Here is an 18,500-nt window from a genome sequence, read left to right as displayed (position 1 = left end):
TATGATAAATTACTTCCTAATAATCTTCATACAATTTATTTTATGCCGCTGATATTATTAAGCAATTATACACAGAAGATTTCAACAGTAATGCAATGAAAACAGTAAGATCATAAAGAGACAGCCATGGACAACAGACACAATTTACCGTGGGAAACCCAAACTTGGGAGAAAACCCAGAAATTTTTCTTCTAGGAGAAATTATTCTTCGGCAAGGTTTACAGTTCAAAAAATTATCTAGAAATCTGTGCCAAAATATGACTCTAAACACCAGTCAAACCTGGTTAAAGTTGCAGCAAGTCAACGCTGGTCAAACCATCCAAAGATACAGAAGTGAACACTGGTCAACAGTGAAAAAATTCAGCCTGCAGTCAATTTCAGACCTGCGGTCAACTTCGGCCTGTGGTCAACTTTGGCCTGCAGTCAGATCTTTACTGCAGTCAACAGTCAACTTGGTCAAATCTCAGGAAATTCGGTCTCTTTCTACTCCCACGTGTGGATGCTTAGAAGAGAAGATGAGATGATTGAGTGGTAAAATGAAAATGTCACATTGTGTATATATACTTGTCAAAAGGGGTGAATTTCGACCAAGGGACACACCTTTTCATGGTGGGGCCAACTTGTCTCTTTTGCGCGTACATGAAGCTCAAGAAACAGAATTTTAATTTTCATAATTCTTCTAAGCTGATTTAGGAGGCTTTTTGTAATGCGAAAATACCCCCTGATGCTACAGAAAATCAACATTCCCTCTTAGCGAAGGAGGTATTCTCCTGGGCTGCAACAGATTTCCCCTTTGTTGAAATTTATCCTCCATAAGAAAACTTCATGAGCTTGCCATGTTGATGCATGTCTATAGATAACTCCATTTTGGAGAAGGAACTGTGAGTATCCAAGGCCTTTTACTTGTGGCCAAATTCTCTTATGGCTCCTTAGGAAAATGTATCAATCTCATTTGGTCAAAGTCCTTTATGACTCAGCGAAGTCCTTTTCGCTTCTGAGGAGAGAATCTGCCATTGGACCATTCACCTTCAACCAAAATCCTTTATGGCTTCTTAGGCAAATTACATCTATCTCCTTTGGTCAAAGTCCTTTATGATCAAGCCAAGCCCTTTTGGCTTCTTAGAAGAAGATCTGTCCAATCTTGTAATTTCCCTAGGCTATTCACCTCTGGTCAAATTCCTTTATGACTCAGCCAAGTCCCTCTGGCTTCTCATGTGAATGTATCTATCTCCCCTGCTCAAAGTCCTTTATGACGCGACCAAAATCCTTTATGGCTTCAAGAGATGGTTTGCCCAATCTTGTAAAGACATCATCACTCCCTTTCAGTGAGGGATTTTTTTTATTGCGCCAAGCTTGTCTATAAAGTATACAAAACTTCGCCCTAGATAGAGGCTTGGTGAGAATGTCAACAATTTGGTCATCTGTGGATATGTGTTGCAGCTCCACTACTACTCCCTGCACCATGTCTCAGATGAAGTGATATTTGATCAAATAGTCTTGTAAGAAGTTTCAGAAGCCAAATTGCTTCACGTTTTGTGACACTGGTTGTGATATACTCTGCCTCTACTATACAAAGTTTGAAAAAAGTATGCTTCATGCTAAAATAAGATACCATAGCTGATCCCAAACTAAAGCAACACCTCTAAGGTGCTTTTTCTGCCATCTACACTCTTGGCCCAATTTGAATTTGTATATGCCTACAACCTCACTTAGCACCTTAGACATATCTCAAACCATATCCAACTATACCATGTAGGTACCTCGACACATGCTTCACTTCAACCTAATGTACATGCCTCGTGTCAACCTTAAACTGGCTCAAGCTGTTCATTGCAATGTAGATATCCGATCTAGTGTTAACCAAGTACATCAAGGATCCAATCAACTGCCTGTACATCTTGGTATCCAACGAATCTAAATTTGAAGCAGAATGACTTAGCTTCTTTAGATTGGGCACCATAGGTGTAGCCATGTACTTGCAGTCCATCATGCCGAATCTCTTCAAGATATGAACAACGTACTTCTCTTGTTCAAGGAAGGTTTGACCAGGTCCTTGCCACACCTCCAATCCCAAGAAATAATGCGTTAGGCCAAGATCTTTCATCTCAAACTCAAAGACCAACTCCCTCAGACAATGAAGCAGATTCTCTTGCCACTGCTGCTCTCTCTATAACGTAGGCAAGTCCTTCTGCCACTACTGCTTTCTCTGTCACGTAGGGAAGTCCTTCTACCATTGCTTCTCTCTGTCATGTAAGCAAGTCCTTCTGCTATTGCTGCTCCATCTATCACGTAAGCAAGTTCTTCTATTATCTGACATGGTCTCCTCAAATAAGTGCATACTTCTCCTAAAGACCTTTTGTCTTTGAGCATCTTGACAATTGCAACCCATGACATTCTCTTGGAAGGTTGTTCCTTCCACTTTGCTTGACTACCTGCTCCATTGATAACAGAAGCTCTTTCGATCATTTGGCACGATCATGGAGGTCTGTACAATTTCTCCCTTTCGAACACAAATCACTCTTACTGAGTCTATGCTTGAGCCCTTAGGCCATACAAGAACCTATCCATCGGAGACTGGAGCAAAAAAAATATCCTTGTACTCCCTCTTACTAGGAGAACCCTCTTGCCACAAATTTTGCTTCGTTCTTCCCTATGTTGCCATCTGCTGCTAGAATCATTGCCTTGGCAACCTTCATGATGTACTTGCAAACCTCATTCAGGAGGCCATGGAAGAAACAATTATAACCAAGCAAAAAATACAAAGACAAGAGGCTCACCAAGGAAAAATAACAATAATTAAGGGAGAAAGATATGAAGTACTTATCTCTTGATTAAGGAAGAAATTGTTGAGTGTTGTACGGAATTGTCAACTTCTTATTGATCCTTTCCTCCTTAATGAAATCCATATGCAATCTCATCAAGCTTAGGTTTCTTTGTTTCTTCATCTTGTGGATTAGGCTTAGCAAGCTATTCATCGAGCTATCTAGCCACACCAAAGGCTTAACAACAAGCTAGCATCAACATAAAGTCATTCCACATGCTATTAAGGAGATAAACCAAGTATGCATCACACCAACTCCACTTGTATTCAACACTCCATGTCTTGGTCTAGGATTTCATCCCGCAAGCCCTAGGACTTTCTCATCCAGAACTTCAATACAAGTTATAACCTCCAAGTCTTTTCTAAGGTTTACAAACCTTAAGTCTTCCAACTCTTGTACCATGCAAACATTAAGACTCCAAGACGAATAGATCAATAAAGACTCCTTAACTCCCTGATCATAACAACCATCACCTAGCTATTAGCCCCTTTATTTGCATAAAAGACTCCCCTTGTTTGCGCTTCCTTCAACCCTTTATCTAGCTGCCCCTCTCAGCTTGCTATGCAACCTTTCCACTTCCTGTAGGGCACACGGTTCCCACAAAGGACCCTTGGCCTTCTTCCTAAGTTCTGTATGGTCCTTTCCACATGCCTAAGGATATTGGACCCTCCTCAGATTGCCCACGAACTATTTTGTCCTTATCCCTGAGGCAACTCGACTTTTCTAGAACAACTAGTCTTCGAAACTCGGCTTCTTGAGATAGATATGCTTCTCTTCTTAGGCTGCAGTTGTCCTTCTAGTGCGAATCTTCACAAAGTGAAGTCCATCACACTTGTCTCTTGGGGTGACATCAATGGCTGCTCTTTAATAAGCTTTGATACCATGTTGAAATTTTCTACAATGATGCATAGTAGAAACCATTCTTCTGATCTAATAAATTACTACTTAATAATCTTCATAAAGTTTATCTTATGCCACTAATATTATTGAGCAATTATACACAAAAGATTTCAATAGTAATGCAATGAAAACAATAAGATCATAAAGAGACAACGATGCAAAATAGAGACAACAAATCTAGATTGGGAAACCCAAGCTTGGGAGAAAACCCACCAACTTTTCTTCAAGGATAAATTATTCTGCTGCAAGGTTTACAATTCCAATAATTGTCTAGAAATTTGTGCCAAAATCCAAGTTTAGACACTAGTCAAACTTGGTCAAAATTCCACCCAGTCAATGTTGGTCAAACCAACTAAATTTACAGAAGGCAACGCTGGTCAACAGTAAAAAAAATTGGTTTGCAGTCAAGCTCGAACCTGCAGTCAACTTTGGCTTGCAGTCAGATCCATACTACAGTCAATGGTCAACTTGGTCAAACTTCAATCTCTTTCTGCTCCCTCGTGTGGCTGCTTAGAACTTAGAAGAGAAGATGAGATGATTGAGTGGTCATAAGATGTCACATTGTGTGAATTTTTATTGAGGGACACACCCTTTCATGGTAATGCTGACTTGTCCCTTTTGAGCCTACATGAAGCCCAAAAAATAGAATTTTAATTTTAAATTTCATAATTGTTTTATGCCGACTTAAGAGGCCTCTTGTCATGTGGAAATACCACTTGATGCTACAAACAATCAACACAATGTAATGATTCCATCATTTTACTATTTGAAGACCAATATGTTAGAATTGGAAAACCCTTTTCAAGAACTCATAGAATTTCAATCCTTCATATATTGTTCAGGTTTTCAAAAATTTTGTATCGTGCATTCCTTTAGCAGAATATTGACCCAATTGGTAGAATTTGTATTCAGTGGCTCCAAAGTGTGACACTACATCCCCTTAGGATTATGGCATCAACGAAATTTTGATTGAACAAGTCTAGCAACAAAGTTCGAGTGCATGGATGAACCTAGTAAACAACATCTATGCAATGAAAAAAATTCAGTCAAATATGATGTGGGCTATGTTTCACGGGTCCGCGAACCTAGGGTTGGGGTTCTCGTCCCCATGTACCGGGTTCAGGTACGCGTTCTTCTAAAACACACCCAAAAGAACTGGGTTCTCCGAGTAAGCATTGGGTTCTTCGCAACCAAAATTTTGGTTCTTTTGTCTGATTGGGTGTGCCAAACCCCAACAACAGGTGCATGGAACCCCAATATCGGGAACGTTAGGGTCAATTTTTTTTACTGATTTTGTTGTAATTCTTTTCAAGCTTGGCCTTTTTACTTCTTTTTCAACAGTTTCGACCTAGAGATGGCCACTGTAAATTCATTGTGTAGGTCGATGTCATTACTATTGTAGCTATGTTAACGTCATTACTATTGTAGCTATGTAGCTGAAGAGCATGCTGACTGAAGATCTAAGTGATGCTAATGACATGGATGCTGATCACATGGCTTGAGGAAGGCATTGTTCACTATTTTGAAATTTCCTAGTTCATGCTTGGAGATGCCTTAAGGCAAATTTTGAATGTAGTATGACAGTGGACATATATCATGATTCTTATTAATTAAAACTCCAATTTGCACTTGATATCAAACAAGAAATTTTGAAATTTCAATGTGAATGTTGAATGTTCAATGATGTGCATGTTTAAATCTTTGAAGTTTAAATCATAATTTTTTTTTCTTGTTTAAAGTTGGAATATATATATATATATAGACCCTGTTTCAAAAAGTGATGTACCCATCCCTATCCCTGTCCCTGAACACACGTTTCTTGGCAACATATATATATATACACCACTGACGAACCCACGCACCCCGTTTCAAAAAGTGATGTACCCATCCCTGAACCCACGTTTCCTGGCAACATAGGATGTGGGATATGATGTTCATTTTCCAATAATTGATGGCGTTAAAGTATCAACCTTCACAATTTATGCCCTCAACCATTGTCACTGTTTAATCTTCGTTTAAGCTGGATATAAAAATCCCATCCACTTTGACATAAAGAGCCTTAATTGTTTCCCTCACAGTGGTTATCAACTACTGTGCTATTACTTCCTCTGTATAACAGGATTTCATCCCCTTGTATTATATTGGTGGAGGGATGTGAAAATTCCTTCAAATGCAACAACTAGAATTAATTCTCCGAACTGATTATTCATTTTATTATTATTTTTGATTAATATCGAATTAATCACACTGCAATTTTTTCATGAATGAAAATAAATGTCACAGAAATAAAAATGATATAATTTGAGAAATGCTAACAAACACACACAATAAAATATGACACCATTATTTTTGGACAAATGTCCTCGAAAAAACCGAATGTGGGAAAACCAATGCAACAGTGAGAGTTTGATTATTATGTAGCAGTAGAAATTCTGAGTACAATAAAATGTTGCCAAACTGGCAATTCTACACAAGAGAAACACTAGCAAAAATATAGTTAGGGATTTTACCCTCTCTCCAAGAATCCTAACACCTGACTGCCTTTGAAAAGCTAGCTGTCTAAACCCTTTGAGCAAGCCCTGCGTCACCTCTGTGCAAATCCTCTCATGCTTAGCTCGGAACTGTTGCCAATCAAGTCGTCCTACCTGTTGCTAGTTGGGAAACTGTCTCTCCGACACTCTGGAAAACCTTCCCGACCTCTACAATTGAAAACGACCTTCCGTTCAGCCCAATTGAACTGCTTTGCAGAAGCAATTGCGCAGTCCCTGCGCTGCTTATTGGAGAATAATTTCAGCCTTCTCTTTTTGACTCTCCGGAACTGGAAACTCTTTCGCAATACTGCTATGCTGCCCCTCTGTCGCTTGCTACTCGATCACTGACTCAATCTCGCTGTTGAATCACCTGCCATTGCAAAATCGAACTTCCTTGATCACTGAGTATCTGCACTAGTGTATTCTCCATCTACCCATTGACCTCTTCATATAATCTCCATTTGGGACTCCAACAACCAGGACTAAAACTTAATCGATGGCTGAGATCATCTCCAAGTCAATCCGTGTGAGTTTCTAGAGAATTCTCACCTTTCTCAATTAATTACTATTAATTAACCATTTTACTATCAATTATGGTCAATTAATTTAATTGAGCCATCTCTTGGTGGAATTTCCAGAAATGATTTCTGGGTTTTGGAGAACTCATGTGTTTTAGCCTCTCCACAAAGTTTCAAGACAAGAACACAATCCGATGCTACAAAAACTAACACTACCTCTTAGCGAGAAAGGTGTTCTCTCCAACTAGTGTTGCACAACTATCACGACACCTTTTCTCTGCAAGGTCCTTCAACTACATTGCTGATGTCTAACAACTATAATTATCTGCCACTATCCACCAAATTGTTGCATCTATGCTGCCGCTGACACTGCATTGTACATCCAAGACTGTTGCGAACTATGCATCTACATTGCAACTCAACTAACACTCCCTCTCAAGTTGTTGTTGCTACTGCAACAACTGCAATTGAGAAGCATCAAAAATATTAAATCAAGTGTCTCTGTGTTACAATTGTCTCCTGAGCATTTGACTGCTACTAGCCTCTACACTGTCCACTGAGAAATTTGCACTGCTGCTGACTCTGCACTGAGCCTCCTGCTCTGCTACCAACATTGTTTTGCGCTTATCAGTATCTGACTGCCACTAGTCTGCAACTGTCACTCTTGAATCTGATTGCTTCAAATGACACTGATCCTCCTACTACAAAATATTGTGGGCCCCTGTAGCAAGGGAATGACCCATGAGGAAACACCATCTGATGCTCGCCTCGATGGACCCTGCCCAAATCTCTGCGCAACTCTGGGACTAAAGCTCCATATCACCCCACCTCACTTTTGGAGGTATAGCTGCAAACATGGCAAAGTCTTCCTCCAACCTGGAGGACAACTTCTTTATCTCTGCATATGTTGCCTCCTGATCCTGCTTCTCCTGCTAGTCATTCTTCCTTTGAGGAGACTGAGTACTGTAGTGGTCAAACTCGCTACACTTGAAGCACTTTATCCTAGATAGATCCTTTTTCTTCTTATTCTATCCTTGCGAGCCTTGTCCCTGACTAAGACCTTCTGCTTTCCCCTTTGTTGCAAGGGCCACATTGTCTTCCTCCTTCACACCTTTCGATCCCTTGCTGTTGCTGCCGCTGATGGATACCTTCACTAAGGTTCGCCTCATCTCTTCCTGCTGTAGGTCTGACTGCATCCTATCCCATCTTGGTAATTTATCTCGTCCCAAAATACCTTTGACAATGATTTCCCATTCCTCAGAGACACTTTTCAGCGCCAAACGCAAAAGCTCTATCTTGATATGCTTCTCCTATGGTTGAAAGCTCATCCTGGATATCTTGAACTCTTGTGAGAAAAGGAAGTATGCCCTCACCCTTCTGCATCTTGGTGTTTCTCAACTTTTCCTTTAGGAACATCTTTAGTTTGCTCGAAAGGATTTTGATATAACCCTGCGAGAGCATCCCACATCTCTTTGGCTGTATTCTTGGTCGATGTGTGAGACTATTTGGTCCTGGACTCCATCCAGGATCATCCGCTTTGCCTTAACCATTTCTTTCTTGTATTCTTTCAACTGATCTGCATTAGTAGGTACTGCCACAACATTATCTGCATAGGTCTTCAGGCCTTTCTCATCTAGTAGGAAGGACATCATGGCTTTCTAGATGATATAGTTGTGATGTAGGAGCATTAGAGCTTCCAACCATTAAGTCTTCAATGTGAAAAAGATTCAAAACAAGTCTTGATTTTTGAGAAGAATTTATATTCTTCTATGAAAATAAATTGTATTTTCCAAGTTGGTATATTGTATGAGTATTAAAACTAGACAATTCATTGTTTTAGATGTTGAGAAATCTAGGGTATAGTGATTAGATGATTTTTCTAAAATGATAACTGCTTGTGAATGCTTTTTACTTCTTTAGATTAGGATCTTACCTTTAGTTAGATTATTATAGTGTTCTTCTTCATCAAACAACTACCAAAACATAAACAAAGAGACAAGAGACACAAAATGTAGGCGATCAATGAGGGCCAAAACCTCTCCAACTTGAGAGGAAAACCCAAACGAATTCTTCTTCTTATAGAGACTTCAATTGGCGAATACCAAGACCAAGACCCTTGACCTATTTGCCTCTCCAAGACTAAGTCACAAGATCCTTCCTTTCACTGCTCCTTCTTGCCCAAGTCAACACTTCGTCGAACTGACTTCTACCATTGCTAACTTCGGCCACTCTGACTTTTCAGCCTCCTACCACAGTCTTGCAATTCTTGCCTTGATTGTACTACTGTAATTCCCACGTGTGAGCTTGATTGGGATATAGTGGAGACCCTTTCCTTCTTCACTTATCTTGAAGACTTCTTTAGGTGATCTCGACTAGCAAAGCAGCTAGAATGGAGACCCTTTAGATGACTTTCTTTAGGATTGATGTGACTGTTGCAGAAGCCCTAGTTTCTCCCACACGTGCGAGGAGATTTAGCCCTAAAAACAATGCCCAAAAATTTCGCTCTTCCCTTCCTTCTTCTCGCTGGTTATGAGGCTATCTTCCTTGATTTTTTTTCGCACCTCTTATTGCTTCAAATTAGCTTCACCGAATTGTTGTCTCCAAGTGAAGGTTGAGGTGCCTATATATATTGGTCTGCCCATCAAATAAGCTAACTTCTCCTAGTGACAAGGCCAACACGCCTTTCTAGAAATATCTTTAGGCCAACATGAAAAATATCTTGTGACAGGGTTATCAATTTTTTTTAAAATATGTAACATGTCTTTTGTTGAAGGAAATATAACTAGGCTAGGTCTTCATAAATGTAAATTTGATATTTGTATTTATTCAAGACGAGAAATTATTTTGATATCATTTGCCAATGAGTTTGTTGCTCATTGAAAATAGGTCATGCACATTTTAAAGTGCTTCTAGAGAGTCCAAGTCAAAATGTGATTATGATGAGACCCTTTGAGGGCATGTTACATCATGTATATCAACGTACAAGGTCTTGGGAACACCTCCAAGTCAAGTCAAATCCTCTCCTAGCATCAACGATGTCTCCCAAGTAGCCAAATAATGAATAAAAAATGAATTATGTCAAGTCGGCCTAATGGACAGTCAAGTCGGCCTGAAGAGGAGGGACAAACCCCTATTTATAGAGGTTGTTGACTCCTCATTTGATATGAATTGAGCTTTAAAATCTGCAAGAAAAAGAGGGTAAGTAGAATGAAGGAAGCTGAGAAAAAGAAGCCTTCTAGGGCAGCGAAGCAAGGGAGAAAGAAGTCGAGATGGAAGGGACTGAGTTTCTAGAGTCAACACAGTCACACGTGCGAGAAAGGAAGGATCTGCCCTTGGCCATTACAGTAGGAAATCACAGTAAGAAGTATCTCTGTTTTGGGCTAATAAACAATGCCTATAAGGATTCCCCATCCAACGTAGAAGGCAGGAAAAGACAATGAAGATAAGGGGACTATTTTAGGGTTTCTGTCCACACATGCGAAGAATTCAGCAGTAAACCTTCTGCAGATTTGACAACATTTCAAGGCTGCATATTTAGAAGCCTCATTCTGTTGTGTAACTAGGTCTACAAGGTCTCCTAAGAAAAGCGAAGAAAAGAAGCCCTAATTTTCTAGGGTTTCTCCTAAGAAGAAGAGAGTCTAACTTAGACAAGCAACAAAAGAAGGAAGAAGTGCTGAGGAGCAAAGCATAGTTGCAGGAAGCGTCCCCCCCCCGGTTCCAAGGCCCGAAGCGCATCCCATGCAGATGCGTCCAGGAAGTGTCCCCGGAAGCGCGCTTCTGCCTGTTTTGGACGCTTCCGAACGCTTCCGCCTATTTTGGACGCTTCCTTGACACTTCCACTTGTTTTGGACGCTTCCGCCTATTTGGGATGTTTGTTTTAAGTATAAATGCAAATATATATATATATATATATATATATATATATATATATATATAGAGCAGACGCTTCGCTTCCTAGATTTTTGGGAAATGACGCTTCCGCGTCCTTGCTTCGTCCCCGCTTCGTGCAACATTGGAGCAAAGTGCCGGAAGACAGAGATCCACGTGCCAGAAGTTATAATTCAAAAAGAGGAAGGATTTGACTTATGCTTGGAGGATATCCTAGTCAAGGGTCTAGTGTTTGGCAGTTGTTCAAATAAGAAGCTTCAATAAGAGAAAACTTACCTAGGGTTTTCCTCGCAAGAGTGGAGATGTTTTGTCCCTGGCAGAGAGCCAAACTTTGTGTTCTGGTTATTTTGTTTTGGTAGCATTTTGATGAAACACACACACTAATAAGAAGAAGATAAATTGTCAAAGTGCATCACAAATTGTTATCAAGTAACAAAGAATCACACTACACTACTTTGCCCTAGATTCTTCAACATTTTCAACATATGACATTGACTTCCTAGACTTTATGACTTGATGACCAACCCTAAAGACTCACAATGGGAGTCTTAACTATAAAATAAAATTCCTTGATCATAAAACCCATGAATCAAGCATTACAAAAATAATTTTATTTTCTTCTTTAAATCAATTACATAAAATCATAATTACACATGTCATAATGAAGACCAAACCTAGTTACACTTTTCAACATTAGAAAATCTTTGGATATGTGAAATTTTTTTTTGACAAGGAAAAAAGAAATCTACCATGAAAAGCATGAGAGATTTTGTAACACCCTTCTCTCACATCCCACCCAAGTAACCATGCCAACTGGGGTAAACATGAGACGAGAGGCTACTATTATCAGATTCGACCTCCTAGGTAACCTTAAGGAAGTGGAATCGAAGGAACTTCACACACACAACCATCCAACATCATCAACAGAACCCTCAAGAGACAAGTCAACCACTAAAATAGCCTGTTTGTGGGTCCCACTGCTATTCTGGACAATTTAAGGCTTAGTTGCTCTCATGCTATGGGCAAGGGAGCGACCAGAGACCTAAAAGTCGCTCTCATAGGCCTGCATGCTAGCGACTGTGGACGAAACTTACCAGTTCTGTGCCAACGACTCCAAGATTTGAGCCACTTTTTCATGCCTAGAGCTCAGGCCACTGCATAGAATGGAACTATAGCTCAAAATTAAGTAAAGTACAGGGAAACAATGATGCAAAAATAAATAGTTGATCAAGGCCTTAACCAAACCCCTACTAGCCATGATAGGCATTTCATCAAACATATCATCGACATGTAACCTACAGGTGTAAACAACATAGTTAAGTGTAGGGATCTCTTACTTATTTAAGAATCACCATGAACCATTGTTTCCTCATGTCATTCGCTACCTTATCACTTATTAGGTCATAGATACAATATCCATTCAAATACAAGTAAAAACATGTTGAGAGGCAAACATAGTTGCTGCCATAAAATGAACATATAACCAGCATAATAGGAACATAATTACAATAAACATATCAACCATCAAAATCCATATATACACCAGTACACTTACACATGAAAATCGATGGAATGAATTTCTCATTAATCAATGCAATGAACCGATCGGAGATGGGACTACCACGTTCCACCCGACCATAGATTCGCTGAGCCAAGTCTCTCTTCAACCAATCACCCTCGTGCTATATTCCAAGCATGATTTTGGGACTCAAACCAAAAGAACTCAACCAAGGCATACCGAGGCTAAACCACCTCACCCTCATCAATAAAAACCAGGCTTTATCGTAATCCATCCCGGATCACTAGGCCAACACAATGAACACATTATAACAGGCTTTACCGTGATCTCCATCTAATCACTAGACCAAACAAGCATGGATGCCACCCGATTTGTCCACCTACATTGTGAGGAATTTTTCTGTCTCCTAGTCTCTCAAGCTTTACTGCAATCCAAACTCGGATGAAAAGACCCTAAACTGAGACCCACTCTCGAGGCGTTACCGCATATCCCAACCTGGGATTACTAGGTCCAACGGAGAGTGAACCACCTCTAGGTTTTACCATATATCTTGCCATTCACTGGTAAGGATTCTTAGGCCATCCAAGGCAACACAATATCCGGCTTTACCACAACCCACAGTCTGGTTCAGGGGTTACTAGGCCATGTGTTCTATCATTTCGGAGATCCACCTCACTCAACTTCAAATCCATCCAGCAATCCAGCTCAACCAAACATGAGAACCCCATCACACCATGGCTATCCGGAAATGGCAAGGCTATGATGAAAAAAACTGTTACACCTGGCAAAACCCATGCCATAATTGTAAAGAACCACATGCAATGCCATGCATGCCAAATCTAGCAAGGAAAATACACATGTAAGTCGATACATGGAATGAAGCTTGCTGTAGCTGCTTGATTCTGCCTTTCCCCACTTGATCTTTGCTTCCTCTTGCTTTCTTTGCCTTTCTTGCTCCAATGCCAAAGTGTTCCAAGAAAAATGAGAGTGCTCCAAAACTCAAATGACAAAAGCTTACACAATGATCCTCAGAAGCGTTTTTATGAATGAGGCCTCTATCATTTTCCATTATTTTCATTCTATTCCTCCTCACATGCAACCCGTGACTTTTCACCTCCTTTTTCTCCTAATTTCCATTATTTTCATAAATAATTGTGCCAAAATGCCATTTTGCCTTTCCAAAGCCTTGGCCATTGCCTTTGCCAATTTACTTAGCCATAAACAACCAAATGAACACCCCCTAGGATGTCTTGCCCAACATTCAACTTAGAGTAAGTGTCTCAGTCATTCGTGGTTACTGTTTTTAACATTTATTACATGGAATTTTCACCAGGGCTGTTGCGGTTTCTAGGGATAAATTGAGTGATTTTAGAATTTAGAAAAATATGATTTATGGAGTGATTTTAGAATTTAGGAAAATCTGATTTATGGAGTGATTTATGTGTGATTTATGGAGTGCTTTTAGGATTTAGAAAAATATTGCATTTCTTAATTCTACTTGTTATAAGCCTACATGCAATGAGAGAATGGCCAAAATGAATGTAGAATCAGACCAAGAAAGAATATATGATTATGAGTTTACACATGTACATTTTTTATTTGTTTAATGGAAATGCATATGACCAACCCTAAAGACTCACAATGGGAGTATTAAATATAAAATAAAATTTCTTGATCATGAAACCCATGAATCAAGCATTACAATTTTTTATTTTTATTTTTATTTTCTTCTTTACATCAATTACATAAAATCATAATTACACATGTCATTGTGAAACCGAACCTAGTTACACTTTTCAACACTTTCCTTAACTAGGGAGGTATTCATTATCCATACAAGGTACTTGGATATTCTCAATTTGAAGAATTCTCATAAGAAGAGTCGCATTGGTAACCCATCTGTATAGCATCATATCGTCCATCATTGTCACATAACTACGCCTTGACTAACAACGCTCTCTCTCCACAAGATCAGAGAACAATGCTGGTGAGACCAATGATGTATAAACACCCTCATCATTGTCTCTCTTGGAACATACCTCACCTGGGTTCTTTCAAAGTATGTTCCACCAAGACTATTCTTATCTTGGATTCGCAGTCCTCATGAATATCAGTCCTCTACGACTACTCTTTATCTTGGATGCCCTATCTTATCCTCAAAGACTATCGGATGTCAGATGTTTACCCAATCCTCCATTCTATCTTCCCAAGTGAAGGCAAGAGTGATTTGTCGATCTCTCCCTCTGTTAAATTTTATGTATGTTCTATGCTTAGAGCAATTTATTTCAATTTTCACAGTTAGCTCAATACCTTTTCCAGATTAGCAATCACATCAACATTAAAGTAAACTGTAGATAGAACATAAACATAAATTGCAGAAGACAAGCCAAGACAAGAGGACACAAGATGTGGCGCTAGCCAAGGACAAACCCCAATGTGGGGAAACCCTTGATCAATTCTTCTTATATGTTCTTCAATAGTTCAACAGAGAGAGAGATAGTACGTTTACAACAAAAGTCAACACTTTGACTTATCTAGATAAGAGCATAGATCATCTCTAAGAAGATGATACATGAGATCAGTTGAACAGATGTTGCTTCAACTGATTCTCCAAGGTGACTCCTTCACCTATTGTTGTGCTGCATTTCGTCACCATACTGCACCTCACCGTGCTGCAACATGCTGCACCCATCATCACTATGTTGCATCTCATCATGCTTCATTAGTCATGACTGTACCCATCACTGTACTACACTATGTGCCATTGCTGCACCATGTTGCCATACTGAGCTATGTGCTGGCTGCATCTTGCATGCTTGTTGTCCCTAGCTTGCTTGTTGTCCCTAGCATGCTTGTTGTCCCTAGCTTGCTTGTTGTCCCTAGCATGCTTGTTGCCCTTTGCATGCTTGATATTGCATGTTAGCTGTGCCTTGCATGCTAGCTGTAACATTGCATGCTTGGTGTATTTGCTGCTAAGTACCATACAACTGTCCCAATGTTAGTTAGTTGTCCCTTGAATTCTGCTCTCCTTCGGAGACAGATGCTCTAGCTGTTTTGGCGGTTTCGGCTGTTCCCGGTAGTTCCAACAGTTTCGACAATTCCAGTTGTCCCCGACAGTTCCGGCTGTTCTAGGCAGTTCGGCTTCTGCCCTCTGCGTCAACTTTCCCCCTTGTTTTGGCAGTTCCCTGCAGTTTTGGCAGTTTCGACAATTCCAACTATTCTCGATAGTTCTGGTAGTTCCGACTTCCGGCTATTCCCGACAGTTTCGGCTTTTCCTAGCAGTTCCAACTATTCCCGGCAGTTCCGACAGTTCGGCTTTTCCAGGTAGTTCCGGCTATTCTCGACAGTTCCGGCAGTTCAGGCAATTCCCGACAATTCTGGAAGTTCCGGAAATTCCCTGCAGTTCTGGCAGTTCCGACAGTTTTGGCCTCTGTCCTTTGGATTAGGACAGCGCTATCCCTTAGGATTTCTCCTCCTACTAAAACCCAAATACAAGTAGAGAGGAAGAGATCCCAAGTGTGTTGAAATGACTTGAAGGCCACCTCTATTTATACTGAAACGTTGAGCACAAGTGGGGTTTATTTGGTTGCTGGCTGACCTTGACAAATTGTCCCATAACACAAATAAATTCATATCTCCATGAATACTTATTGGAATCGGATGATTTTTAGATCAATCCTACACCTCTCGATGAGAGGGATCCAAGAAAAATATCAGCTTCCATTAATAAGATGACCCACATGGAGTTTGGCCCTAGTTGCCAATTTTAACACTTCCTCTCAACTAGGGAGAACTCCATTCGCTGATCGATATGTCTGATTGTACTATCTCTGCCATTAGTGCCCTGCACTGCTTTGCTCTGCTCTATTGAATCATGAAAAAGAAGAATTGATTGAGTATGTCTCATACCATTCTTTGCTAAGCCGAAGTCAGTTTCATCTGAAGAGAGTGTGTCACATCACTCTTACTGGCTTGAAGTTAGTTTTATTGATTCCAGATCAATATCACAAGAGAGTGTCTCAAACCACTCATACTGATCCGAGATCAGTTTGATTGATCCTAGATCAATGGAGGTCATCCTAGCATAGGGAGTACGGTAGATACAACGATGCGTCCATCGATAGTACTGCTATGGTCCCTAAACCCATTTCCCTACTCATTGATCTAATGAGAGGTACTTCCCATGAATCCCAGACTGCATGGGTAGGATGCCTCGATAGAAGAACTAATCATCCTGTCCATAGGAGAATGAATCATCGTGCCCCACAGTCGCCACGGGAGAACTGATCATCCCGGCCCAAAGGAGAACTAATCATCCCGGCCCACAAGAGAACTAATCATCCTATTTCACCGTTGCCACGGGAGAACTAATCATCCCAGCCCACAAGAGAACTAATAATCCTGTTTCACGGTTGCCACGGGAGAACTAATCATCCCAACTCACAGGAGAACTAATCATCCTGTTCCATATTTGCCGTGAGAGAACTAATCTTCCTGACCCACAAGAGAACTAATCATCCTGTTCCATAGTTGGCACGGGAGAACTAATCATCCCGACACACATGAGAGTTAATCATCCTGTTCCATAGTTGCCACGGGAGAACTAATCATCCCGGCCCACAGGAGAACTAATCATCCTGTTCCATAGTTGCCATGGGAGAACTAATCAAACCAGCACACAGGAGAACTAATCATCGTGTTCCATAGTTGCCACGAGGTATCACAAGGAAAGGTTGAACTTGTCACCCTGTACATAGCGCACCACTAGGGGAGGGTGAGTCGCCCTGTGGTCGTATGTCGCTCCAGTAAGTACCCCAAGCCCCCCAGAACTCCCAGAGATCAATGCATGCAACATGCAGGACCCTTATAAGAAGGTGTCTCAACGACTCCAAGTCGTTCGGGAAAGTCACAGATTTGACCTTTCCTCGGGGCTTTGACAAAATGTGTGCGACCTGTACATCAGTCTCAATGTGATGGAGCCTCCTCACTCATCGACTTACCATATCCAAGATAAGGCAATATCTGATGTCTATTTGCTGGAGCAATCATCGAAGACGAGATTCCTCAATAATCGAATCCCCCTCTGGTTGTCACAGAGAATCACAATGGTATTCATCATGTGTACAAACAACGCACTTAAGAGCTCCTGCAACCATGCATCTTCACATGAGATCATACTCGTAGCTATGTATTCGGTCTCGACGGTGCTTATAGAAACCGACTTCTGCTTCCTACTCATCCATGATATCAAAGTAGAATCCAGAGAGAACCAACACTGAGAAGTGCTCTAGTGATCCTCCACATTTTTTGCCCAGTCAACATTCGAATAATCATACAGTTTCATATTTCCGCCAGTGTATCTCAATCCATGAGAGATTGTGCCCCGAAGATATCGAAGAAGATTCTTGGCACCAATCTAGTGAGGCTCAACCAAATATGAGCTCACCATGCTAATTGGAAAACATATGTCCAGACGGAAGTTCACAAGAACATCAATGCAAATGAGTTTATGAAACTCAGAGGCATTCCCCAAATCTGGTCCGACATCATCACCATATAACTTCTGAAAGTTAAGATCCTTGAGGTAGTCATGGACTTGCTGTTTATCATTCCACATCTGAAATCCAACTCCCTCTTTCTTCTACAAGTGAGAGGGTCTGCACCTGTTAGAAATAGGTCGTTTCTCAGAAGGTGCTGGTATGAGAGGTCTATCATCCACAACCTTCAAATAATGGTTTGGATCGACTTCACTTTTAGTGAATCTCAGCTTCATCAGACATATAAATCCTCTCATATTAGGCTGGGGGTGTTTTACTTCAAGGCATAGAGGGCTTTCTTCCACCTATATACATGAGATTCCCAATCATGAATCTCAAACCCCTCGGGTTGTTCCAAACCTGTGGACCTGCTACATGAGGGGAATGGTCCCCTTGTAAGATTTTCTTTCGGTACATCTCAAACATGTATCTTCATGCTCTTCTTGAATTCAGGCATCATAGTCACCATCTGACTCACATCGTGTAGGGTCCTATAATAAGTAGATCTCCGGTGCTATAGCTGAGATGTGTCAACTGACATGGTCCCCAATGGACCATCCTGCAACTTGATACAACCCTGAACTCAAAAATATCTTTGAAAATTCTATTTTCAAACACGTACCTTTTCGTCGATGAGTGCCACCCTGTAACCTTTGACTTCCATTTCCGAAATGGACACTATGTTCTTCTTGCGATCAGGTACATAAAAGAGATTCTGTAAATGAATCGAGTTACCCTCATTCAATTGAGGGGTAACATTCCCTACACCCTTTCCGGGATAGGTG

General features: G+C 40.6%; 1 protein-coding gene across 5 annotated transcripts in view; it reads left to right on the top strand.

Moving 5' to 3' along the window:
- LOC149154957 (AUGMIN subunit 3-like) overlaps nucleotides 1-18,500 on the top strand; it is a 690,355-nt gene that overhangs the window by 341,806 nt on the left and 330,049 nt on the right. The gene's annotated exons all lie outside the window — the stretch shown is intronic.

The sequence above is a fragment of the Pinus tabuliformis genome, chromosome 9 (genome assembly GCF_031772625.1).
Source record: "Pinus tabuliformis cultivar Carrire ecotype Pingquan chromosome 9, CPIR1, whole genome shotgun sequence".
Lineage (NCBI taxonomy): Eukaryota > Viridiplantae > Streptophyta > Pinopsida > Pinales > Pinaceae > Pinus > Pinus tabuliformis.
Note: the sequence above shows the minus strand (reverse complement) of the source record. Positions and strands in the feature narration are given on the sequence as shown.